At 36.4% G+C, this 25,493-nt stretch overlaps 1 protein-coding gene across 1 annotated transcript in view; it reads left to right on the top strand.

Moving 5' to 3' along the window:
• lingo1a (leucine rich repeat and Ig domain containing 1a) overlaps nucleotides 1-25,493 on the top strand; it is a 116,369-nt gene that overhangs the window by 41,355 nt on the left and 49,521 nt on the right. Inside the window, exon 2 of the mRNA XM_088417351.1 lies at nucleotides 6,840-6,994. The gene's annotated coding sequence lies outside the window, so the exon portion shown is untranslated. The remainder of the gene's footprint in view (nucleotides 1-6,839; nucleotides 6,995-25,493) is intronic.

A 25,493-nucleotide genomic window follows, 5' to 3' on the forward strand; every position in this document is an offset into this window, starting at 1 on the left:
GTGAGGTGAAATCCCCGCATAAAAACATCAAAATTGTTTATACATATTAAAAATTGGTAACAATCCAGTATAGTAAGTGCTACTTATATATAATATACTCGTATATAATAAAATAACTTCATAAATAAAAAATGTATAAAGGATTTATTTACCTTTGGAGTGACGTGACTTGAGCTAGTTACGGTCATAATCCCTAGCAAGGGTAGTCTAGCCTAGCCTAGCCTTCTTCGTATTTCTTAATTTTCTCCAGGTTGGTTACCATCCTAATCATATTACTTCTCACTTTAACATTACTAGCAATCTTGGGACCCATGGCTAACTAACTAAAGTTTGATTGAAGCACTAAAATTCACAATAAATACGATATCGTAAGCACTTACGTGAGATCAAGGCTTTAGCTTCTTAGTGACACCGTGACGCCGACCAAAAGCAGGTCGGCATCTTAGTGACGCTTTGCACTGCAGGCAGTTTGACGCAAACAGAAAATGAAAACCATTACCTGAAGAGGGAGGCAAATCAACATACATAAACACAGCCAACCCCACAGGTCATGACAGTTGTTGATGCTGTAAAGCGGGAGAAATGCCGTAAAGAGGGGATGAAAAAAACGTTACAGTCCACGTCGTACAGTGAAAAAAAAAACATAGGGCAGGGACGTCGTAAACCGGGAGTCCAATGTATTCACAATTACATTCAAAGACATTAGAAAATACTGTATGCCAATACGTATTTGCAAGTATATTTTGAAATGGAAGCATGCTTAAACGTCATTGCAATGTATTTGCGAATTTGTTCGAACGTATTTGCAAACATGTTCCAACATACTTGCAAAAACATGTCCATACAGCGCTATCTTTAGAAGAAATCCAAATCAAAATTCCCCGGGTGTCTGTTCAACTTCCTGATTAGCTGAAGACCCCGCCGCGCAATGCTAACGCTTGTTAGCTAGCTAGAGCCCTTCCGAGGGTTAGCGGATTCACTTGAACCCAGAGCGCGCGCCACCGTCAGCCGCACTCCCCGGGACGCCTGTTAGTCAGAGAGACCCCGCCGAGTTCCCCGCGGTTCCTCGGGGCGTGGCGGGGGCGGTGTCAGCGCTGCCCGGGTGATGCGGTCGCCTATCAGGTGCCTTGTGGTGAGCGCTAATCCTGTTGAAAATAGAAATGTTTGCTGCCTCGGGATGGAGCGCGGAGGAAGGGGGTGCCAGAGAGATGCCACCGGCCCCAAGGAGCCAGTCATCCATGTGCACAAGGAGAGATAGCCTAATCTTGTCACAGACACTGCGAGGGGGGGGGGGAATCAAAGTCTCAAGCTCCCGCTCGCAAAGACTTCAGCTTACGGAGGTGATATGGAAAGCTCGTGATAGAAACCCAAAAGTTGTTTTTCTTGGAGAGGGGCTTTGATGCCGTTGAGCTCCAATTTGCTTAGGCAAGCGTTTGTTACGTACCGTATTGTACGGAACTTTAAAATGGCGCTCGGTTGGACGGTCATCATTTTCCGTTCTTTTTTTTGTGTCGGACTAATTCCTGTAAAATTGCATGTACGTTGGCAGCTGGGAACGTTGAATGGAATAAAGCTTGTCAAATGTTAGGTTCCGCCAAAATCTGGAGGAAAAATTGACTTCTGGTATCTTAATGCATGATGGCAGCATATCGAAATAGAACTCATTTTTAGACGTTTTTTAATCACAGATTTGCAAGCGTTAAAGACGAAGTCAACCCACAAATATTTCTTTGGAAAATACAGAGGACCCACGGGTTTACCAGATTAATCCGTTCCGCGGTTGGGCTCGTAAGGCGAATTCAGCGTATGGCGGGCAATCCAAATGTTAAGTCGCTAATGCGTTTAGAACCCCTTGTAAAAACATCAAAATTGTACATACCTATTAAAAATTGTTACCAAAATAGTATAATAAGTACGACGTATGTATAACATACATTTATACGATCAGAAAACACCATAAATAAAAAAATATAGAAAGGATTTATTTACCTTTGAGTGGCGCTCGTTATGCCTATATTCCTTAGTAGGGCTAGCCTAGGCTAGGCTAGCTTCGTATTTCTTGATTATCTCCAGCTTCGTTTCCATATCAATCATCTTCTTGCTTCTCTCTTTTTTACTAGCAATCTTGGGACCCAGTGATATTATGCATTTGTTTTCCAAAAAGTCTTTAATTTTCTCATAAATCATACACCAGCCAGAGAACATGACACAATACCTGCCGTAGCTGAGAACATTTCGTATTACAGTGGGCCCCCGTGTTACGACACTAATCCGTTCCGCAGTTGGGGTCGTAAGGCGAATTCATCGTAGGAGGGGCAATCCAAACCTATGTTACTTTTCTTGTTAGCATCACTAGCAATCTTGGGACCCGTGGCTAACCCTTTCAACTTTGAATTAAACAGTAAAATGCACTACAAATACGCTTTTGTAACCTCTCACAATCAAACATAGCTTTACCTTTCCGCCATTTTGAAACGAGTGAGGCCGACCAATAGCAGACCAGAATTGTAGTGAGGCCGTTAGACCGCAACACAAAATGACCTAAAAGCGCCTGCAGAACAACACAAATACAGCCAAGCCCCTAGGGTCATGACAGTTGTTTTTGTCGCAAAACTGGGAAAATACCATAAAGAGGGGATGAAAAAAACTCCACGTCGCAACATGAAGATAACGTAAGCCAGGGACGCTGTAACACGGAGGTCCACTGTACTATGAATCATCTCGATTGGACTGTCAGCTGGAGAGACTTGGACACAGCTTTTTGATTGTCCACTAATGAGTGAAGACGCGGACGTTCTATGTTATCTTCGTACTACATGCCTACCACTCGTTTAGATGTTTCACTTGAAATCGTTTATACTGACGGGTAATATTTATTCAAGAAGCCTTTTTCCCATTTTGCGATTATTGCGTGGTCTTTAAAACGTCAGCTCAGCGTTCTCGCTACGTGCTATTCCGCATATGATCACCGGCAAGAGCGCCATTCTCCGCAGTGCCGTCAGTGTGACGGAGTGGCAGGAATAATTTTTGCATGGCCGAGCTGATGTCTTTCAAGTGGTGAGACAAACGCGGCGAGTTCCCTCATCGGCGGATTCTTAAAATACTCGGAGCCCGCGTTCACGTTTCATTCGAGCGGCAACCACGTACGTGCAATTTCAGCGTCGGTGGGCCTGACGCGTCTTTCTTTAGCGCTTAAACACATCCTCGCTAGATTACATCCGCTCCTTGTCAAGTACAACTGTGATTTATGGCCTAACAAGGAAAGTCATTACATTTGAAATCTCCCTTTTTCAAGCAGGCTCACCGTTTTTTGTTTTTTTTTTGATTTTAGGTTTTTGATTTAGCCTTTTTTTATGGGATGAGATAAAGTACGTTATCGTAATATCCGTATTTTTCAGATTATAAACTGCAACTTTTTTTTTCTCATGATTTGAGCCCTGTGGTTTATAGCCCAGTCCGGCTTATCTGCATTTTTTAAAATTACTTTTATTTATCTTTTTTATTCACTTATTTATTTTTTTGGGTGTAGCCATCAGGAGACAGAGGGCATATATATATATATATATATATATATATATATATATATATATGTATATATATATATATATATATATATATATATATATATGTATATATATATATATATGTATATATATATGTATATATATATATATATATATATATATATATATATATATATATATAAACCATGTCATGGCATTTAAAAGCATTAAATTAGATATGCTAATACCTGCTGGAAACCTGTTAAAATCTCAAAGAAGTCACCTTCACATAATTTCCTAATAATGATTTATGTTCTAATTCATTCACTTTTAATTTGAAAAGAAAAATCCTGCCATAGCATTTGAAAGCAAGATGTGCTGAAACCTGCAGAAACCCTGTCAAAATCTCACAAGAAGTCACTTTGACAGAATTTACCAATACATTATTTCATGTTCCGATTAATTCACTTTTAATTTGAAAAGAAAACTCCTGTCAAGGCATTTAAAAACTTGAGTTTAGATTGCTGATACCTGTTAAAATGTCATATGCGAGAAGTCACACTATGCCAAAAATTAATAATAGGCTGATTCATGTTCTAATTAATTTTCTCTTAATTTGAAAAGAAAAATCCCGTCGTGGCATTTAAAAGCATTGCATTAGATTTTTTGATTCCTGCTGAAACCCTGTTAAAATCTTACCTAACCAATTTGATTACCACTTTTCTAAGCTCGTTGCGATTGATTGATGACTCGGATGAAGCGTCAAAATCACCGTCTCGCATTCATGAAATCTCATAGGCTGAACCGATAATCACCGCAAACACGCTCAAGCCGGGCAAAATTACGGATGCGCCCCCGTGACGACGAAACGACGCCGTAGTTGACGAAACGCGTCTGCGGCCCGAGCGTGTCGCAATGTGACATTTGAGCCGCGGCGCAGATGCTAGCAAAGCTCCGTAGCCAGAAATCATGCTCTCAAACTAATTGTTGTGCCACTAATGAGGCAGCTGATGGCTGCAACATCTTGCTGAGGTAGAACAAGGTGTCTCGATTAGTGCAGACAAATTACTCAAGCGCAGATGTTACCGAGTTAACCCGGCCAAGCAAAAAAGTTCACCGCGTCACATTTAAGCGCGTTAGCATTTCTCCGTGGGCTTTTTCATATCTTTAATGTACAAATCTATCCGCCGCGCGATTGCGGATAACGCTGCGAGCGGCCTCTCTTTTCTCGTCAAATCTTTCCCTGCGATAAATGAATAATTCATCTGTGGCCGTGTCCAACCCTCCCCACTGCGAACAACATATTTTTACATCTCCAAAGCATGATCGTCTCACACCCGCAGAGAGAGAAATGGAGCATGTGCTTATTACTGGCGACGAGTTGAGATGTGAACTTTGCGAGCGAAAGACCGCATTTCCGAAAAGAGTGGGATGACAACGCGTGAAAAGAACCGCTCGGACACGGGATTCATCCGCTCGCGGTTGGGAAAATGATGGAGACCCGAGAATCCGTTTCACGCCGGCGCCGCTTTTATTTTAAACGAATATATAACGCTTTAGGACCTTTTCGCACTGCACTTAGCGGTTTCTACCGTCGAGACACCCGGGCGCGATTTTAAATCGACTCACGTGCGACATCATTGGCTACATCCTGCATATTCATACAGGCGTGTGATGAAAGGCAAAAACGGTGTCCAAAATTCCATAATTTATAAAGTTATTACCGTTACGAGGTGAAGCAAAGTCGTTTTAGCTTAGAGGTCAGGTGAAGTCTTGCTATATCACTTAAAAACAATTCGTGGCAATTATATATTGATTTTTGCTATGCATGCCGGCCTGGTCCAAATTCATTGCGAAAAGCGAGCATCAACGCTATTTATATTCTTGAAAAGCAAAATATAAAAAAAAGGTGAAGGAAGTCAAGTAACTTCCTTATGGATCCCAAACAGCATTATCCTTTATTTGCATGAAATGTGAAAAGTTTTTTTTTTTCTATTCCTTCATAAAATACGTAATTTAGAATACATAAGACGGGTTCAGCTTTTTTTTCTATTACAACACACCACTTCCGCCTTCCCCAACGCTTGAAAAAATGCAAGCTACTGTAATATATGTGATATTGACACAACGCTTCACTTCTCTGATTTCAAATTCCGTTGGAATTAAGTTGCTAGCACAAACGGCTCAAGAGTTATGGTGATTTGCAAAACAGCTCGCGGGCCGGGTTGAACCTCTTTGAGGGCCATATCTGGCCCGCGGTCCTTATGTTTGCCACCTATGGGCCAGCCAATCTAAAAATGGCTAGTACTATGGAAAGTAAAGGCTAAAGTGTTGTATTTTTCTGTGAACACGTTTTTTTTTTTATAATGATTTCTTTTTGAGAACAGGTCGAACACTTTATGTTGATTAGTTTTTGAGGACAATTTTTAAAAATAATTAAATTAATGGTTTATTTTTGTGAATACATATCTACTTTAATCCCAAAAGTGGACGCTTTATGTTTAATATTTTTCTTTCGACATTTTTTTTATAATGAGTTTTTCTTAAGGACATGTCCAACACTTTATGTTGATTATTTTTTGAGGACAAATATTGATTAATAATTAAATTATTGCTTTATTTTTGTGACTAGATCTCTACTGTAATCCCAAAAGAGGGCGCTTTATGTTTAATATTTTTCTTTAGACAATTTCATTCATTTTTTATTATGATTTCTTTTGTTAGAACAGGTCTTTGTGTCGATTATTTTTTTAGGGCAAATATTTATTTATATTAATGGTTTATTTTTGAGAATACATCTCTACTTTAATCCCAAAAGAGGACGCTTAATGTTTAATATTTTTCTTTCCACAATTTTGTTTTTAAAATGATTTCTTCATAAAGACAGGTCCAACACTTTATGTTGATTATTTTTTTTTTAGGACAAAAATTGATTAATGATTAAATTATTGGTTTATTTTTGCTTAATGTTTAATATTTTTCTTTAGACAATTTTATTCATTTTTTATTATGATTTCTTTTGTTCGAACAGGTCCAACACTTTGTGTGGAATATTTATTGCGGACAAAAGTTTATTCATAAATAATCTATTTCTTTTTAATACAAGATCTCTTCAATGATCCAAGAGAGGACACTTTACAGTATGTTGATTATTTTTGTATGGATGAATACAAATTAAGTTGAACTGTTGAACTGCATTTGAACTCTAATTCAGAGCCACCAATTAGTGTCATGCTCACTTTACGGCAATTGTACGGCTAGCGTTAACTTTGTGTCTATTTATATTTTTATGTTTTCCAGGCTTTTTTTGAATATACGTCAACGCGTGTCTTGCAGGTAGCAAACTGTTAGGAGAGGCCATGCGATCACGGGGAGGAAATGTGGATTAAGGGGACCCCGCCACATATCATCGCCCGCCTCTCCTCTTGTTCCTCCGCACAGCGAGCAGCTGCAGCGGCACTTTAGAAGCAGCACGCCGACACTTACTTTCTGTAAGTAACACTTCTCCACTTGGGCAAATCTGCCAGAACTTAATGCTGCCTTTTGGACCAAAGTGGTCATCTTGAATTCATTATGTAGTGTAAGAGTTATTCAGCGATATTTTGGTTTTTAGTTGAAGGTTTTATATTGTTTGAGCTAGCAATTGGTTGATAAAGCTGATTGCGTACTAGCTTACGATGATACGTTTTCTTTAGCTTAATTTGTTCCACGATCAAGCTAATAACTCAATTTACATGTTTCCATTGAAGTGAATTGAAATCCCAATACCGTATTTTCGGACTATAAGGCGCTCCTGTATATAAACTGCAGCAATAAAAACTGAAAGAAAGAAAAAATTCTCGTCACAGATAAGACGCACCCGACTATAAGCCGCAGGTCGCAGCATCAGGTATTTACACAAAAAGATGGTGTATGAAGTTGTTTGTTCGTTTTAAACTGACTTGTTTCTGTAAGTTTAGCGCCATCTTATTTATAGAAAATGACAAGACCAACAGAATAGCAGTTGAAACTCAAAATCAATACTTCCATAACATCTTCTACTGTCTCCCTTTATTTAATTGGTTGATTAATTCAGTCAAATATAAACACATTGCACATAATTCACATATACAATCCTACATATATCATATACATCAGATTTACACATAACAAACTTATACAAGATCTTATTCCATTTTTTGGAAATTTTTATACTTTTGAACTATTTTTGAGCATCTCTTCACAGTTGTAGTTTGTACACATTTGCGTTATTATTGCCTGGTGGCTAGCTTAACAAATGTATAAAAAAAAAAAAAAAACACTACCGTATTCCGTTTTTGTTATCTGAACTAATCACCATAATTGTCTCCCTTTTTGTGTTCATTATAACACAATTTGAGCTCCTTCGTCAAAGCTAAGCTAGCACCTTGTGTTAGCTAGCACTGAAACACTAGACACAATATCAAGCTAAGCTAATGCTAATACGTTGATCTTACGAGGATTTCCCTGATTTATGCTCCATACAATATGGAACTTATGAATCGGAAATAACCGATTATTGTACTTACGTCTACTTGTTTTTCATTCAAGCTCCATTTTAAACCGTTAGCCTTTCCGTATCAAGAATTTATAACTGTTGTTTCAGTTTCTCGTTGAAGCCAAACATTTAAATGGTTACTTTTCTTGCGATGAGGGCAAACTGTAAAGAATCCTGGACTGCCATGATCCCCGTTTTACGAATATTTTTTTTGAGCCTGGGTGGCTGAATATGATCAATTTAGCATACCGCCCCAAGCAAAAATGTCTGCTAATCTCAGAGATCCTGAGTGATTTGACACTTTCTGACAACACACAGATACATTATTTATTAGCCCTTAAATCGTTTTTTTTCACACGCTCTTGGGCGCACACCATCTGTGCCTCGCCATCATTTGAGGACTGCAAATTCCACCGTCCGGTTTTTTTAAACGTCAAGCCATGTCGTAAAGTTGCTCTCGGATTCGATTGGTGTCGTCGCTCATTCTGATGATGGATGTTTTGTCTTTCAACACAAAGGTTAAACTGACATCAAGAAATCGGAGGGAAAATTGCAAACTTCATTCATATCAATTTAAACATGGCCGTCTGAATAGTAACTATTTACATAGATTTTTTTTAACCCTTTCACGTCAATGGACAACGGTTCATTTTCATTCATTTTATTATTCGATTGCAGGCAATTAAACTTTTAAATTAAACTTTTAATTAAACTTTTTCCAAATTTTTTCCAAGACAGTCTAAAAATTGCTATTACTATATAAATGAAGTACTGAAGTAATCTACTACTTTAGGTAATCAAGTACTAAATCAGCAATCAATTACTTTATTACTAAAGTACGAAATTTATCTATGCTTAGATCACTGGAAAGGTCAAATAAAAACATACAAACAAAATGACCTAAAAAGATGCAGCATCAACACACCAGCGCCATCTCAAGGCAAACAAATGAACTGCAGTCTAATTGTCAACTTCATTCATAGGATTTAGGAGCATTCTTTATTATTCTTTTAATTCCATTGTTTATGCATGTAAAAAGTTTCTTTACAAAAAATTCACGTTGCAAAATGGCTTCGTTAACAAATTAATTTTGTAAGAAGAGGGACCACTGTACGTAATTGCGTATATTAATTATGTGCAATGTGTTTTGTATGTTCAATCGATCATTTAAACAAAGGGAAACAGAAGAAGGTGCTATCGCAGTACTAATTTTGAATTTGAGTTTTTGCTCATATCTCGCTGCTACGGTTTATATACGGGTGCGCCTTATAATCCGAAATTCACGTTGCTGCCTTAGTTCCTCGCCTTATGTCAGCTGTATACCGAATTCAAACAGCTTAGCTTTGACCCCATTAAGGCAAGGACAAAAAAAAGAAAAAAAATGGACCTATTAGGTTGGTGTTCGTAGAAAATGTGTCCAGTGGACTGTAACTATCTCCCTATGGATGGCGGAGATATTTTGGCTTTCCAAGGGGGTGAGCATTGTGAGAAAGTGCCATCACTTCAGCTCCTTTGTGTCAATAGCTCCAAAATGGCCAATTTCCTGTCCGGGATGTGTGTTTTCACGATTTTATCATCCCCTGCCGTAGTTATTTAGTCGCACTTAGGCCCATCAGTCATAGGCGGCGTGTTGAGGGGAGGTCGACGCGCAGTAAAACTGATGGACGGCCTTCCGCTTGAGTGAAGACGTATGAGACAGAAACAAGAACGAGACATTTTTTTTTTTTTTTGTTTTATGATATTTTTAGTACCATCAAATGGTGCTATCAAAGGGCAGGAAAAATACATGTTTCTGACGCGTTGGAGATGTGTTGCTTCAATCCTTGAGATGTGCGAAGTCGTTGTTGCGTTTGGAAGATAAAATTAGGCTCTGTATTTTAATTAGAGGCTTCTATTTGGCTTTTCCTGTCTCGACATTCATAACACAGTTTGTTGAAGGGAGGAAAATAGCTTTGCAAAATACATTTATTGTTCATATTCGACAACTGGAATCCAACTGCCATTGATGTATTTATTACATACAGTAGGTATGAAGAGTGTTGAATAATATTGTTTTGTCACCTTTTAACATTAAAAGTCCCAAAAATGGACAAATGGAATCAACGTGGTTAGATTGTAACCAACCCCGATAATTTGTCGGTTTGGAAAGATGAAAATACTCTATAATTTATAACTTATCGTTAAGAATAATTTCAACTTGAAACAACGTGTCACATCCTATAAAACAATCATCACTTGATAGCTTGATATTTTATTGATCCAAGAGACGATCAATCAAAATACATTCATTGTTTTTAAACGTATTTATTCGTCAAATATCGGTATGAGGAGGGTTTAACCTTGCTTGTTAATGTATTTCTGGCTTGCAAAACACTGTTATGACGACCAGAACACTTTTGATGGCGACGTGGCATCACTTTGGATTTTAGCGATACTAGTCAGAAAATTAGAACTTAAAAAGGTGCATTCAACATATAAAATAAATTAATAAAATGCAAATCTTTCAAGCAACTGTTTGGACCTACAAAAATGAAGCTTTTGACAATAATGTCATTTTCGGAGTTTCGGAGAAGATCATGAAAATATTATGATGTTTCTAGCTGATTGAATAAAGAGCGGCGAGCTACAGAGCTGTGCACCGGTTAGAGAACATGGAAAGGTATTCCATTTGACTTGTTTATTAATTATGGACTTTTGGCATATGCACACACTATCATGAAATTGGTTGAACACGGATGGTGCCCGACTTATTATTTCTGGCCAAAAAAAAAACTCAAGCCAATGGTGAGGTGTTCACCGACCGCTCACAATGTGGGAAATCTGAAACACACTTAACCCGCAACAATTATATTACTTGCGGATATGAACACAAGAATTTACAAAGATGAGAGTTATTCTGTTTTGGTATAATTTTTACATGGAAGTCAATTATTTGGTGTGTTCTATACACTGTAACATAGAAAATAGAGAATTTGACGTGAATATTAAGGGTGCATCCTATGTGCATCTTATATTTGGAGAATGAAATTTAACCATAGGTGTAGAACTCCAGTCCTCGAGGGCCGGTATCCTGCAGGTTTTCCGATTTTCTCTCCTCAGAACACCCGATTCTAATAATTAGCTCATTAGTAAGCTCTAGGGCAGCTTGAAAATGATCCTAATCAGGTGTGTTTGGGAGAGAAAACCGGAAAACCTGCAGGATACCGTCCCTCGAGGACTGGAGTTCGACACTTTTGACTTGACCAAATCTCTCCTGGACTCGGAAACAAAAATGAACTAAAAGACACGGTAAAGGTAGGCGTAAATTTTCTTATTCCCGGGCTGTTCGCTTTATGATAGGGTCCTTTAAGAATAACTCCAATTTGAATGAATTCTTCACATCACATAAACACATCATCATTTGATAGCTTGATATTTTATCCCTCCCAAAGGGGAACCTGTAAAGCACTACTTACATTTCAATTCTCCGCTGAATGCAAATGCGCCTTCCTCCATGTTGCTATTAGGTTGAAACGCCGAGCGGCTAATAAATATCACTGGTGACAGCCCGTCGCCTCCTCTGCCTCGGCGAAATTTGGAGATGGAGGATGTGTGTTTGTTTGTCGTGATGATAGTGTTTGGGTTACATCAAGGCTTGTCAACACACTATCAAACGGGCCGCGTCCTTTTCAAAATACACTCGGGGGCTAGCTTGCGCGACCTCCGTATGAAACGAACAATGCTTCATTCGTGGCCTCGCCCGAGGCTGCGGATGGGTCCGGCGAACTACTTCTTCCGTCCTAATCTTTTTTTGGTGAGCGCGCGCGGTCGCTAGCGACAGATTTCAAACGTCCAATTTCATCCGAAGAAAGTCCTTGTGAAGGTGCCCCAAAGGAGATGTTTTTGTAAGCGCGACGCGCGGCGCTGATATCCATTGGATTCCGATAAGCCGTACGAGCAGCTTGTGTGCGGGGTAGCCAATCAAAGCATTACAACAGTTAGCGCCTGGTGTAAAGTGCGCTTCAGCGATTATGAGATCTTGCAAAGCTTTTTCACGCCCTGCGCTAATGTTCTAATGCGCAGCTGCTAGACCACAGTGAGTGCTGACCCAAAATAGTGTTGTTGTTGTTGTTTTTTTTTTTTGAAGGGAGGCAAACGAAGGTGTTCTTTTTTTTTTTTTGGGACTCACGTACTTCTTTTAGACGCATGAGAGACTTTGGAGCTCTGTCGTTATTTTCATCACGCACAAGCTCCGCTTTTAAAGTTTCGTGACTGAATTTGGGCAAACTTCACTGCGTGACAGCTCTGTTGTCACTCTTAACTCGTTTAGTGCTGAGTGTTATTGGAAAAGGAAACCTCTAGGGGGCAATATATTTAGCATTTTCACTCATCTTTCAAGGCTAACAGAATACTGTTTGATACGTCTATGTAAAGGTGGGTGGTGTCATATGAAAGATTGACTTCCATTCTTCAGTTAGAATTGATGTAGGTAATAGTTGTGATGTAAGTGTGGAAACACTGCCATCCAATGGTCATAGTTAGCTCTAGGCAAGCATTAGTCAAGGGTGCTAGCTACTCTCCATTAAAAAAACAAATCAATATTTGATGAGGATTTTATTATTTGTGATCATTGTTACCATTTTAGAAGATGAGAATTCTCGTCCATGGCACTGAAAGAGTTAACCATTTACCATTATTTATAGTATGGATAGGTGTCCAAAACAAGTTCCAGGGGCCATTTGCGGCCTCCATTCAGTTTTTAAGCAATATATCATAAATATAATTTGTAACTAATGAGTTTAGCTAATATACTGGCCAAACTGTGGCCATTTGCTTTTTAAGTGGTCCAAACACATAAAATAAAATTTGGAACTGATAAGATTGTTTATTATACTGTTGAGTAGATCTGGGCAATAAATCGAATCAATTTGATTACTTTGTCTTTTTAAAAATCGATGAGTTCAAATTTAGCTAAATTATGTTTTCGCACAATAGTTATATCGACTTTCAACCAAGTCTATTCATTTATTACTGCTCTATTATTGTTTGTTTGTTGTTGTTTTTGTTTTATTGCCTACCTTATTATTTGCTCGATTATGGATGATATGGAATTTGTTTTGTCGCCTACCTTATTATTTGCTCGATTATGGAATGTAGTCCGCTCGGGAAAGTGAACACAATAAGAATTTCATTGTGTGGTATCACTATGCATATGGACAATAAAACTCTTGAATTTTACAATTAAAAACTATGAAAAAGAAAGCAGTTAATTTATGGGTAAATGACATTGCCCGCGAGTGTAGCTTGACTTTTGTAAGCCTTTTCTTCAAAAAGAACTTTCAGCTTGACCTAGTTTTGGCAGGAAGAGCAAAACGATAAGAACCCCACGCCCTCCCATTCCGCAGCTCTGTCAATAGCTCAAGATTGCGCGCTCCGCAACTCGCCTTGTTTTGCATTTGGGTAATAAAGCTGAGGGAGAAAAACAGGCGCCGATCTCTCGGAGCAAAATGTGTGTTTGCCCAAGATTTCTTCTAATCCGCGCTGCAGAACTCCAAACAAGAATCCAAGGTCAGCCTTCCAAAGATGCCAGGCGGGGTCGCCCTTCCGTCCATAGCTTTATATTCTATTTTATTTTATTTTATTTTATTTTATTTTATTTTATTATATTATATTATATTATATTATATTATATTATATTATATTATATTATATTATATTATATTATATTATATCATATCATATCATATCATATCATATTATAACCGGAACCTATTTCACATATTTCATCAAAAAATATATGACAAAAAAATAAATTAAATATGGATGAAATGTGCACGTATGAAAATATTTGAAATGTATATATTCAATATTTTTAGACACTGTTTTAGCCAAGCGATTGGGAAAAATAGATTGATTAATAAATATATAAATAAATAACTTTGATGGAATGTCTTGGACTTGAAAATGATAAAAAAAAAAAAATATGCCTCGGTATCGAAAGAATTAATTGTCCTCGTGTGTGTTTTTGTGTGTGCGTCTGCGTTCAGTGCCCGGGCTTCATTATTTTGAGTGATATTAAAACGTCCCACTGAATTAATCTCCAGGGTTTATGACGTGTGTTTTAACAGCGCCTTTAAATGCATATTCGTCGCACATTCATCTTATATATAAAATATCCTCGGTTACTCATTCAGGGATCATATTCAGTCAAAATGACAAAAAAAAAAAGACAAATGAATGAGCGGTCACAATAGGCGGGAGGATTGGATCCGCTCCAGTTTTGAGTGAAGCTATCAAATAGTTTTGCGTCCGGGCCGTTTGTAGGATTTAGTTTGCTAACAGATTTTTTTTTAAACGCGTGTGTGAGCGGAAACTTCCCCTTGTAAAGGCTTAATCTTTTCCCCTCGTCTATAAAGCGAGCTTTTAAAGTGATTGCGAAGCATCGGCAACAAGAAGGTCAGCGGCCTTCGTCAGACGAGCTTAGTCATAGCCGTTCGGATGCCTCGCTCCGCATCGGATTTTTCATGCCTTTCGTAATCAAAAAACACGGGGAACCGCTGAGGTGAGATTGCCGAGAAATATTAAACAGGAAGTGGGCGCGAAGTCCATGCTAGGCTAAACGCTTGGGATGAATAGCAACTAGCCGCGCTTTTGAATTCGAGTGGCGCTTCGTTCCGTCGACCTAAGATTTACCCGTAAAAAGATTGACGCATGCGGGTGGCTTCTGAATTCAAGGAGCGGTATAGAAAACGAAGTAACCGTGATATTATTGATTTATTCGGGGTAAATGTGGGGCTTCAGAAACGTGTTTGATTCACGATAGCAACTAGCTATCGGTCGGTTGCTATCGGTCAATTAAACAGGAAGTGGGCGCGAAGTCCATGCTAGGCTAAACGCTTGGGATGAATAGCAACTAGCCGCGCTTTTAAATTCGAGTGGCGCTTCGTTCCGTCGACCTAAGATTTACCCGTAAAAAGATTGACGCATGCGGGTGGCTTCTGAATTCAAGGAGCGGTATAGAAAACGAAGTAACCGTGATATTATTGATTAATTCGGGGTAAATGTGGGGCTTCAGAAACGTGTTTGATTCACGATAGCAACTAGCTATCGGTCGGTTGCTATCGGTCAATTAAACAGGAAGTGGGCGCGAAGTCCATGCTAGGCTAAACGCTTGGGATGAATAGCAACTAGCCGCGCTTTTAAATTCGAGTGGCGCTTCGTTCCGTCGACCTAAGATTTACCCGTAAAAAGATTGACGCATGCGGGTGGCTTCTGAATTTCAAGGAGCGGTATAGAAAACGAAGTAACCGTGATATTATTGATTGATTCGGGGTAAATGTGGGGTTTCAGAAACGTGTTTGATTCACGGTCAATTTGTTTGTTTCGGTTCATGGAAAACCGACTAAAAGGTGAGAGAAAATGGATGACAAATTATGTTCTGAAGCGAGGAGAGTTCTATCTTGAATTAGATGGCCAAAACAGGGAGTTGTTGTTTGAGTTGCTCGTACTCTAACCCAAAAACGTGTTTTTAGGTTTGTTTTTTTCTTTACGAGTCCATATATACTTATATCTTTTATAAATGTTTGGTGAAAGAAAAACTAAATAAATACTAAACAAATGTATTACTTATATATACTTTTATTACTAATAAAGTAATCTATTACTTTAGGTATTTATTTATAATCCAAAACGTTCTAATTATGTTGTAAATTAATGTTTTACTTTAGGTTCACGGTTACTATTATATCATTTTATGTAATTAAATACTAAGTAACATTAGCTCCTGAATTACTAATGTAATTGATTACTTTAGGGACTGAAATACTGAAGTACAGTGGACCCCCGGGTTACTGCGTCCCTGGCTTACGTTTTTTTCACGTTACGAAGTGAATATTAAGTTTTTTCGTCCCCTCTTTATGGCATTTTTCCCGCTTTATGGCATCAACGACTGTCATGACCTGTGGGGTTGGCTGTGTTTATGTTGTTTTGCCTCCCTCTTCAGGCGTTTTTAGCTATCTGCTCTTATTTTCTGTTTCTTTAAGTACTAAAATACTGAGGTAATAAATTACTTTAAGTCATTAAAGTAGTTACTTCAGGTTACATAAATCATTGCTTACTCTATATTACTAAAGTAATCAATTACTTTTTGTAATTTATGTTTTCCTTACTTCATGTAATTAAGTACTAACAAATCCATTACATTAGACATTAAAGTACTAAAGTTATTGATTAATTTGGGTTCTAAAATACTCACTAAAGTTGTTACTTTATATAAATAACTACTCAGTAATCTTTGGTATTTGATGCTAAACTACTAAAGTAACTAATTAATCCAGGTACGAAACTGCACTTTAGGTTACTAAAATTTGAGTACTTAGGTTCCTAAAGTAATCATCACTTTATGTATTTAAGTACTAATCGATTACGTGTGTAGTTAAGTTGCATTTGATACTAAAGTCTTAAAGTAATTGATTATTGTAGCTGCTAAAACACTTTTGTCTTACTTTAAGTTTCTAAAGTAGTTACTTTAGATTACAAAAATAATCGGTTACTTTATGTTTACTAATTTTACTTGTTACTAAGTTTTAATAATATGTATATAATATTTTTATATAATGTATATGCAATTTTGATGATTTTACCTGGGGGATTGCACGCATTAGCTAGTTAGCATTAGCATTTCTATCGCCCGGCATACGACGATTTGCCTTACGATTCTAACCCTGGAACTGATTAATTTCCTAGCGCGGGGGTCCACTGTATATTAAATTTTAGCCTACTTGTGTTTTTTTTTTTTTTTTTTAATGATTTTATTCAATGTTTCTAGAACATTGGCCCAAAATCGGTTTAAATTGACACCAAGGGGTTTATGCGGTGATGCCGTCATATTTTTTGTGACAAACGTCACATCTCAAGCAAGACACACGCAGGGATAGCCCGCGATCATTTTTAAGCAAATTGCTTTTTTTAAACGCCGTTCACCCTGCGTGCACTTTTTCCGTGACTTGCGACGAGAGCATCGGCGCTTCTCGCCACGTTACTAAATGAGCGCGCTTGTTTGTTTATTGCCTTTTCTTGTCCCGCTGTTGCGGCTGTCTAACAAATGCATTTCTTAGACAACTTTAATTCAAAGCCTTGCTCCCCCAAATTGCCTTTCGGCAGACTGCGTGTTGATGAGAATGTGTTTTGGGTGTTATAAATGCTTTATGGAATAAGACTAACGAGCATAATTGAATCCCGATTTACAAACATTAGCGATGTGGGTCACGCCGAGTGGCTTTTGACAAAACACGCAGATGGGATTCGGGATCTTTTGAGGATAAATGCGAGCCTAATGCTGATATTTGTCCAACTTTGCCTTTAATTATAGAATAATTACATTTGACAAGAGATGTTAACACAAAGTGAAAAGAACAGCGACTCGTGGCTGCTAAATAGGGATCAACCCATGTGGATTTTTTTTCGGCCGTCAAGGGTTAACTGGATTAACTCATTCCCTCCCAAAGACGTATTTTTACGTTTTTTTTTTTTTGAGGAGTCAAGACAATAACTACTTCAATGTTTTTCAAGTGTGTTTAAGTAATTAAGTAATAAGGTAATTGGTTACTTTAGGTTTTTGATTGCATGAGTCATTGTGTGCTAAAGTAATCGATATTGATGATTCTAATGATTAAAATAATGGATTACTTTAGTATTCATATACCTGAATTAGATGATGGCGTTATGTTTTGATAGCTTCAAAACACTCCAAAAATTGCACAAAACAAGTAATATAGATTTATTTGGGTTTATTCCACTTTTATTTTTGTTTAGAATAAATCTTTTTTTTAATTGTGTTTTTGTATATAATTGTCTATGTTTTTGTTAATTTTAAGTTTTTATCATTATTTACTCTACTTTTTTAATTGTTTTTTTAATAAACCATTTCTTTGTTCATTACACATTTTCACTTGTTTTTTTAAGTTATTTGTTGAGTATACTGTTGTTTTAATTCATTGCATTTTTTTTCCATTCTATATTTTTTAATCATTATTTGTTAGTTTTTATTTATTCATTTTTCTTTGTTCTTATTAATGATACATGTTATTGTTTGTTTTTTTCCATTGTTATATTGTATTTTTTCTTTTTTTTTCTTTTTTGTTTTAAGTTTCCCACTATATTTCCCACAATATTTTTTTATGAATTGATTTTTCCTTTTATTGTATAGGTTTTAAGGCTGCAAAAGCTCTCACAAACACTTTAATTACACTTTTCTCAGAATGAGAATGATACTTCAGGCACTAAGCTGCATTTTTTTTCAGTTTAGACTAACCTGTAAAAATGTAGTTCAAAAAAGCAGCTGTTGAAAATTGATTTATCTTGCTTTTTTTCTTGAATTACTGTTTAAAACGATACAGCTTGAGGTATACTGATATAATTTCTTTGGATAATAATCAAATTTTTAATCGGCACAGTGAGTGGGGGGACGTGGAATGTTTTCTTTTTTTTTAGGCCGGCTTTGCGAAATATAATTAAAGAAGCACTGCTTTAGAGTGACATCATTAAATATTCAGCCAAGCAAGTCATGCAGTTTTGCTTTGACTTTTTCCAAGCGGCTCAGAAGCAAAATCCTTTCATACCTGTCCTGAAAAAGTCGTTGTAGCCAGCAGTTGTATTATTGTTGCGCAGAAAGGACTAATGACATGAATTAAAACGTACACATGCGGATGCCCGGCAACTGGGAAATGCAGATGGCGAACGCAGGGATTAATGTATGAATAAAAACAAAGTTTAACGGATGATTCATGACGACGGCAAATGTCAGACATTTAGCCGGATGAGTTACAGTCACAATAACGTCGGCGGCTTTCGCAGCTGCTGTCGGGTATAAATCACCAGACAGGCGCGACGGCTCGAGTGAAGGTTCGTTATGCTTTTCACGCCCGATGCTTGGGTAAACAGCTCTTATTTGCCGTTTTTTTGTTTTTTTTTTTATGAATGGAGAAAGTTCCTCGTTCTTGAAGAGTGCTTGCAAAATTGACTGTTAAACTAAACGTATTGAAATCAATCAATCATATTAATATATATATATATATATATATATATATATATATATATATATATATATATATATATATAAATTTATTCAAGACTGGAAAATAATTATATGTTTATGTATATATTATATATTAATATATAATGGATACCTTTATGTCTACTTTTTGATTCTGTGTGTGTGTACACACACACACATATATATATATATATATATATATATATATATATATATATATATATATATATATATATATATATATAAATTTATTCAAGACTCGAAAATAATTATATGTTTATGTATATATTATATATTAATATATAATGGATACCTTTATGTCTACTTTTTGATTCTGTGTGTGTGTACACACATATATATATATATATATATATATATATATATATATATACACACACATATAAAACCACAGTATATATACTTTTTTTACAGATTTATTCAAGACTGGAAAATAATTAAATATTTATTTATACATTATATATTAATATATGATAGATACCATTATGTCCACTTTTTGATTCTGTGTGTGTGTGTGTATATATATATATATATATATATATATATATATACACATTTCTGCAACCTGACTTTCTGTGACTCGTATTTGGAGTAGGGGTAGAAAATCAAATTCATGTTTTGTTTTGTTTTGTTATTTTATGGCAAGGTCAAGAACACGTCTTCAAAGGAAACAAACAAGAAGGTTTTTTCTATTATCTGTAACAAATGCAAATTGCACCTTTTGCAAAGTGGAGAGGGTGATTTGATTCCCAAAAGATGCATTTATCACTTATGCATAAAAAAGTCCCAAATCATGTAAAGGTGACCTTAAAAACAAACAGAGGAACACAATGAAATAAGCGTTTGATTTATCGTCAAATTAGGGCCGTCATGGAATATTTTTTAAAGGTGATTATTCCATCAATTAATCAAACGATAAGATAACGAATATATTATGGATAACAGTGTATTAAAATGTTCCTCATTTACTGTTGATTTACTGATTTTTGATGCTAATTTGGTCATGTTTATTGGTTATAAAAACATTTAACAAAAAACGAACGAGATGGATTGATACAATCCCCAACATTTCTGAGACGTTTTTTTTTTTTTTAAAGTGAAAACAGATGTTTGCAAATGTCATATTTTTATTTCACATAAAAGATAATATCGAACATGTCTTGATTTAATAAAAGAACCTAAAACCAAAAAAATTCAAATAAAACAGCGCCGTTGTGGGTGTGAACACAACTGAATGGACAGAGGCTGCTTTCCATCCAAATCTACTTTTTTTGACTTAACATCGTCCTAATGTGAATCAAATCATGTGTGCTCAATTTTTGGACGCACCATTTTTGATTTTTTTTTTTTTTAAGGGGCGGGGTTCCGCTTGTTCCAAGGGAATTTGAGACGGCCCGCTTAGTTTCCTCCTGTCAATGAATCTCGGCGTTGGCAAGTTGCAGTCGGCTGCACATCTGCGTAATGAGGTGTCTCGGTGCTGGCTCGTTGGACGCATTTGGCCGCGATGAAACGAGACCCAAAAAAAAAAAAAAAATGGCCATTAGATACAGCCAATAAGCGCTGAGTCACTTATTTGCTCTTCCAGCACTTCCATCAAGTTGACACCAGGGACGCTACTAGCAAAAAAAAAACAAGATTGATACGTTCCGTTGGAGTTTTTTTGACGTGCTTAATTGCACGTGCAAGATCCTTCATCATGCGTCTTTTTTTTTTTTGCGTTTTGCCAAAATAAAACGGATTGGCCAAGCCTATTGAAAGGCGATTTGAAGGATGCTTTCTCGATTATTGGGGTTGTTGACGTGCAAACGCCGGAGCCAAAGGTGTTTTAATGATCTGGAAATGGGAGATCGTTGAAAAACGGGACGAGTAATCAATCGTTCGCAAAATAGATGCATCAACGGACAGCCGAGCGCTAATTGTTTTTTTTCGGTTGTTTTTTTTTCGATGGGAAGTAGAGAAACATTGGTGTGCTTTCATCGTCATTAGGAGTTTTTTTTTTTCCCAAGCGTTCTTCATTTAAGCTTGCTTTTAATAGATTTTTTTTAGATTTTCAAAGCTTTTGGGGGATTATGAATAGCATATGGACAAAAAAAAAAAGACGAATGCATCTGTAATGGCGAGGTCTCTTCTAGGTCGCTGTTATTAGTGGAACTGCAAAAGATAGCGCTAACCTAAAATGGTGGCTTACAAATTATGATATTCACTGCAACATATAAATAAACCAAACAACTATAAATAATACACAGTATAAAAAATAGTCCTTGGCATGCTCACCTTTATTTATAGAGCATTTCAAAACATATCCACAGCCCAACAAATTCATGTGCTTTTGATCAAATAGAAAACACAACAAGTGTGACAAAAATACATAAATTCACACATACATATAATAATTTTTCAGGCCTGAATGAATGAATAATAAATGTGTACATACAGTGTTTTTTATATATACTGTATATATATATATATATATATATATATATATATATATATATATATATATATATATATATATATATATATATATATATATATATATATATATTATTTATATAAGTATCCGTGACACAATCAAAAAGTGGACATAAGGATATCTATCATATATTAATATATAATATATACATAAATATATAATTATTTTCCAGTCTTGAATAAATGTGTAATACAGTAAATGCGTATATACTGTGGTTTTATATATATATATATATATATATATATATATATTTTTTTTTTTTCTCTCTCTTTCTGAATGATTACATTTTATTACGTTGATTTCATTCAGTTAAATATAAACTCAATGTTATATAGCTTGTGCATAACTTGTTTTAATGCCCCAATTAAGTATTTATTAACTATTATAAACACATCTAGTAAACAAACTATTCATCCAACACTCACTTGCCACTCATGCAAAGCCTTAATTTCACAACTTTGCTCATATTTAAATCGATTTTTAAACAGAATTTGAGCCAATTGGATGTATTGCCCAACCCGAGTTAGATTTTCTTTAGCGCACTGTTTCTACTACTGTTAGTTTTTAAAGTGCCCGATAAACAAAGTTGAATTAAGTGTTTACATGCCCGTCTTTTTTTCTATCCCCGATGAATGCATACTCACAACACCTACCTTTCATCCTACCCATCGAACGGCAACTCTCAAGGTTCCCGCCTCATTCCGCCGCACCGAAGCGATGAATCAGTACAACGTGTAGCACGCGGTCAATTCATTCTACAAAATGAGAAAATCTCATCTGGATTGAACATACAAGTAAAGTGTTTAGTTCCAAACGCAACAAAGACGCTATTATACGCCCCTGAGCTTGAAAACGTTGCGCTACATTAAACACCAATTGTAGAAAAATGTCGTAATGTACAATGTTAGCGCGAACTTTAGCTAGAGCATCAAAGAATTAACCTTGCCGAGTTTATATTTCTCTCTCTGGTCTTTTCAGTGTTTCATCTTGTACCGAGACAAGGGAACAAAAAAAAACCCGACAGAAGATCCATTCCGGTGTCCGCATTAAAAGCAATATTTGTTGTCGCGTTTTCCGCGTATACATCCGAGCGTTTATATATCTGACGGTTTGCCTCCGCGGGGTAGAAAAGGTTGAAGAGGTTAAATGGTTTTATTTGCTCTGTTTGTTCTGCTGAGATTCTCCACGCTGCTGTGAAATTGTTCCTGCATCCGGGATGCGTGGATACCGCCGGACCTGGAAGGGAAAAACTAAGCCAGAAGCAAATAACAAAAGAAGACGGATTTCGGAAAAAGAGACTCGAGCCAAGTCTATACTTCTTCGTGGTACGGACGGATGCGAGGCCGCTTGACTGACAGCGCTTCATATGCAACGTAAATAGCGTCCGAAATCAACCGAGACGAGACTGCGGCTTTTGTCCCCTTTTGATTGGTTGATGAATGAACCCTGACAATGGATGATATTATCAAATAGAACAGCTGCGTCGTGATCGTTAGCTGGAATTGTTCGGATTACAATAACTTTTACAGTTAGCTTGGTGGCTAATTTCTGCTTTGCGGGTCTTGGATTTGTGAAGCTAATCTAAGATCGGTCGTGTTAGGTATATATTAGGGCTGCACCATTATGGCCAAAATTATAATCACGATTATTTTGGTCAGTATTGAAATCATGAACATGTTTGGTCAAACATGTCTATTTATTGCTCTTTTTTTTAAAACAAGGCTTCGAGGCTTGATACATAAAAATAACAATAATAAACTAAAATAAATCAAGTAAATAATAATTAGAACAAATGGCACACAGGGCAACACAGCCAACTTACTTGCTGAGTGCAAACCAATGAAAAAAAATGAAGCCTACATAGAACCAAGCACAGTATTTACTTTTAAGCAAATTTGATCAGTCAAAATGTCATTTTTGGTCATTTTAAACTGAATTTATTCGGATTTTGGGTCTTAACTCACAGCGAGCGCTCGATGTATTCGGAATCTGGTGGAAAACTGAACGCCATTTCACACTGGTAAAAAATAGACTAGGGTGAGAAAAGCAGAGGCTTTTGTCATGCAAACATGTGGGAAACATTGCCCCCTGGTGGTAGGATGACAAAGTGCTTGATTTGAATTTGTATTCAGAATCTGGTGAGAAACTGAATGCCATTTCACACTGGTAAATAATAGACCAGTGTGAGAAAAGCAAAGGCTTTTATCATGAAAACATGTGCGAGACATTGCCCCCTGGTGGTAGGATGACAATGTGCTTGATTTGAATTTGTATTCAGAATCTGGTGAGAAACTGAACGCCATTTCACATTGGTAAATAATAGACCAGGGTGAGAAAAGCAGAGGCTTTTGTCATGAAAACATGTGCGAGACATTGCCCCCTGGTGGTAGGATTACAAAATGCTTGATTTGAATTGTAGTGTAGCCGGCTTTTTAAATATCAATGTCGCTGAGTTCTCGGGGTTGGAAAATTTGTAGTAATGAAAACGAAATAAGATTTTTATTTATGTACAATGAAAAAAAAGTACAAAAATATAAAACATGTACCCAAATGACATTATAAACAATTATTAATATTACTGTTATTACAGTTGTTCATGTTTATTGCATCAATGGCCTTTTTTCTGTCTGAAATGTCCGACTGCTTTTGAATGCATCAAACATCTCATACTCCAGTAATGAGTATGAGATTTTTATGGTATTATACAATGACGTAAATGATGAGCAGTTTCTTTCCAGATTCTGAATCCATCGAATATTTCGATTTATTGCCCAATATTAATTCCGATGAAGGGACAGGCTTCTCCATCATTGAAATTCACAATGTGTATTTTCATGCAATTTCCAAAAAGTTTTCACTTCCTGAAAACAACACCGATTGTAAAATCTCCAAATTATTATCGGCAGTAAACGCAACAATCGTAACAAAAGAGGTAAAGGTTTTAACTGGCGTGCCCCGGGGACCTTGATGAAAACGCACAAGCGGCACCGTCCCTGCTTTGAAATTTTGCAGCTCTTTTAACAACGTCACCTAATTTCCTTCTCCCATAATGACAACGGCTGATCTGGAGCTTTGGGGCACCTGCAGAAACAGCTGATTTAATTTGTCTCCGGAGGAGACAAGGAAAAATCCTGATGGATTTTTTTATTTTTTTTGAAACACATAGCACAAAAGGCTAAAGACATAGACCAGTTCTTCGCAAACGGGGACGCGGATGACCAAGGGAACAGGCTTTGTTTTAGCCATGTGTAGTGTAATTGCAATAAAATAAGGACTTTTATTTTTTTTATTATTATTTCAGGCACTTTTATTAACTTATTTTACTTTTTTTTTAGTTTTGGACTAACCTGGAGCCTGTTTAAATACTGTAAAAAAAAAAGTACCGTATTTTTCGTACTGTAAGCCGCACTGGTATATTAGTCGTACCGACAAAAAAAAAAAAATGCGTACTGGACTATAAGCATGCCACAAAGTATTATCTAAGATCTTATTCATTTTATACATTTTTTAAAACTATTTTAATACTATCATATTATTAATTTGTCTTCAGAGGACGCACTCTAAACTCACCTGTTTTTTTTTTCAGTTTTAGACTAACCTGTAACCTGTATAATTGCTGTAAAAAGTCATTAGTTGATTTATATTGGTTCTTTTTTTGTTAATGTTAAAAAAAAAATACCGTTTTAGGTATACTTATACATTGTTTATATAGATGATAATCTTATTTATAGTCGCCGTGGTGACATTTTTTTCCCAGGGGGCTTTGGAGGAGCGGCTTGTTCTTGCCATGTAAAGTGTATTAAAATAAGCATTGGAATCACATATATATATATATATATATATATATATATATATATATATATATATATATATATATATATATATATATATGTACGAGCGTAGCTGCTGAACGGATTAAGTTCGTAACACGGGGGCCCACTGTATATATAT

This window comes from Hippichthys cyanospilos, chromosome 6 (assembly GCF_059441005.1).
Source record: "Hippichthys cyanospilos isolate Australia breed blue-spotted pipefish chromosome 6, RoL_Hcya_1.0, whole genome shotgun sequence".
NCBI classification, from domain to species: Eukaryota; Metazoa; Chordata; class Actinopteri; order Syngnathiformes; family Syngnathidae; genus Hippichthys; species Hippichthys cyanospilos.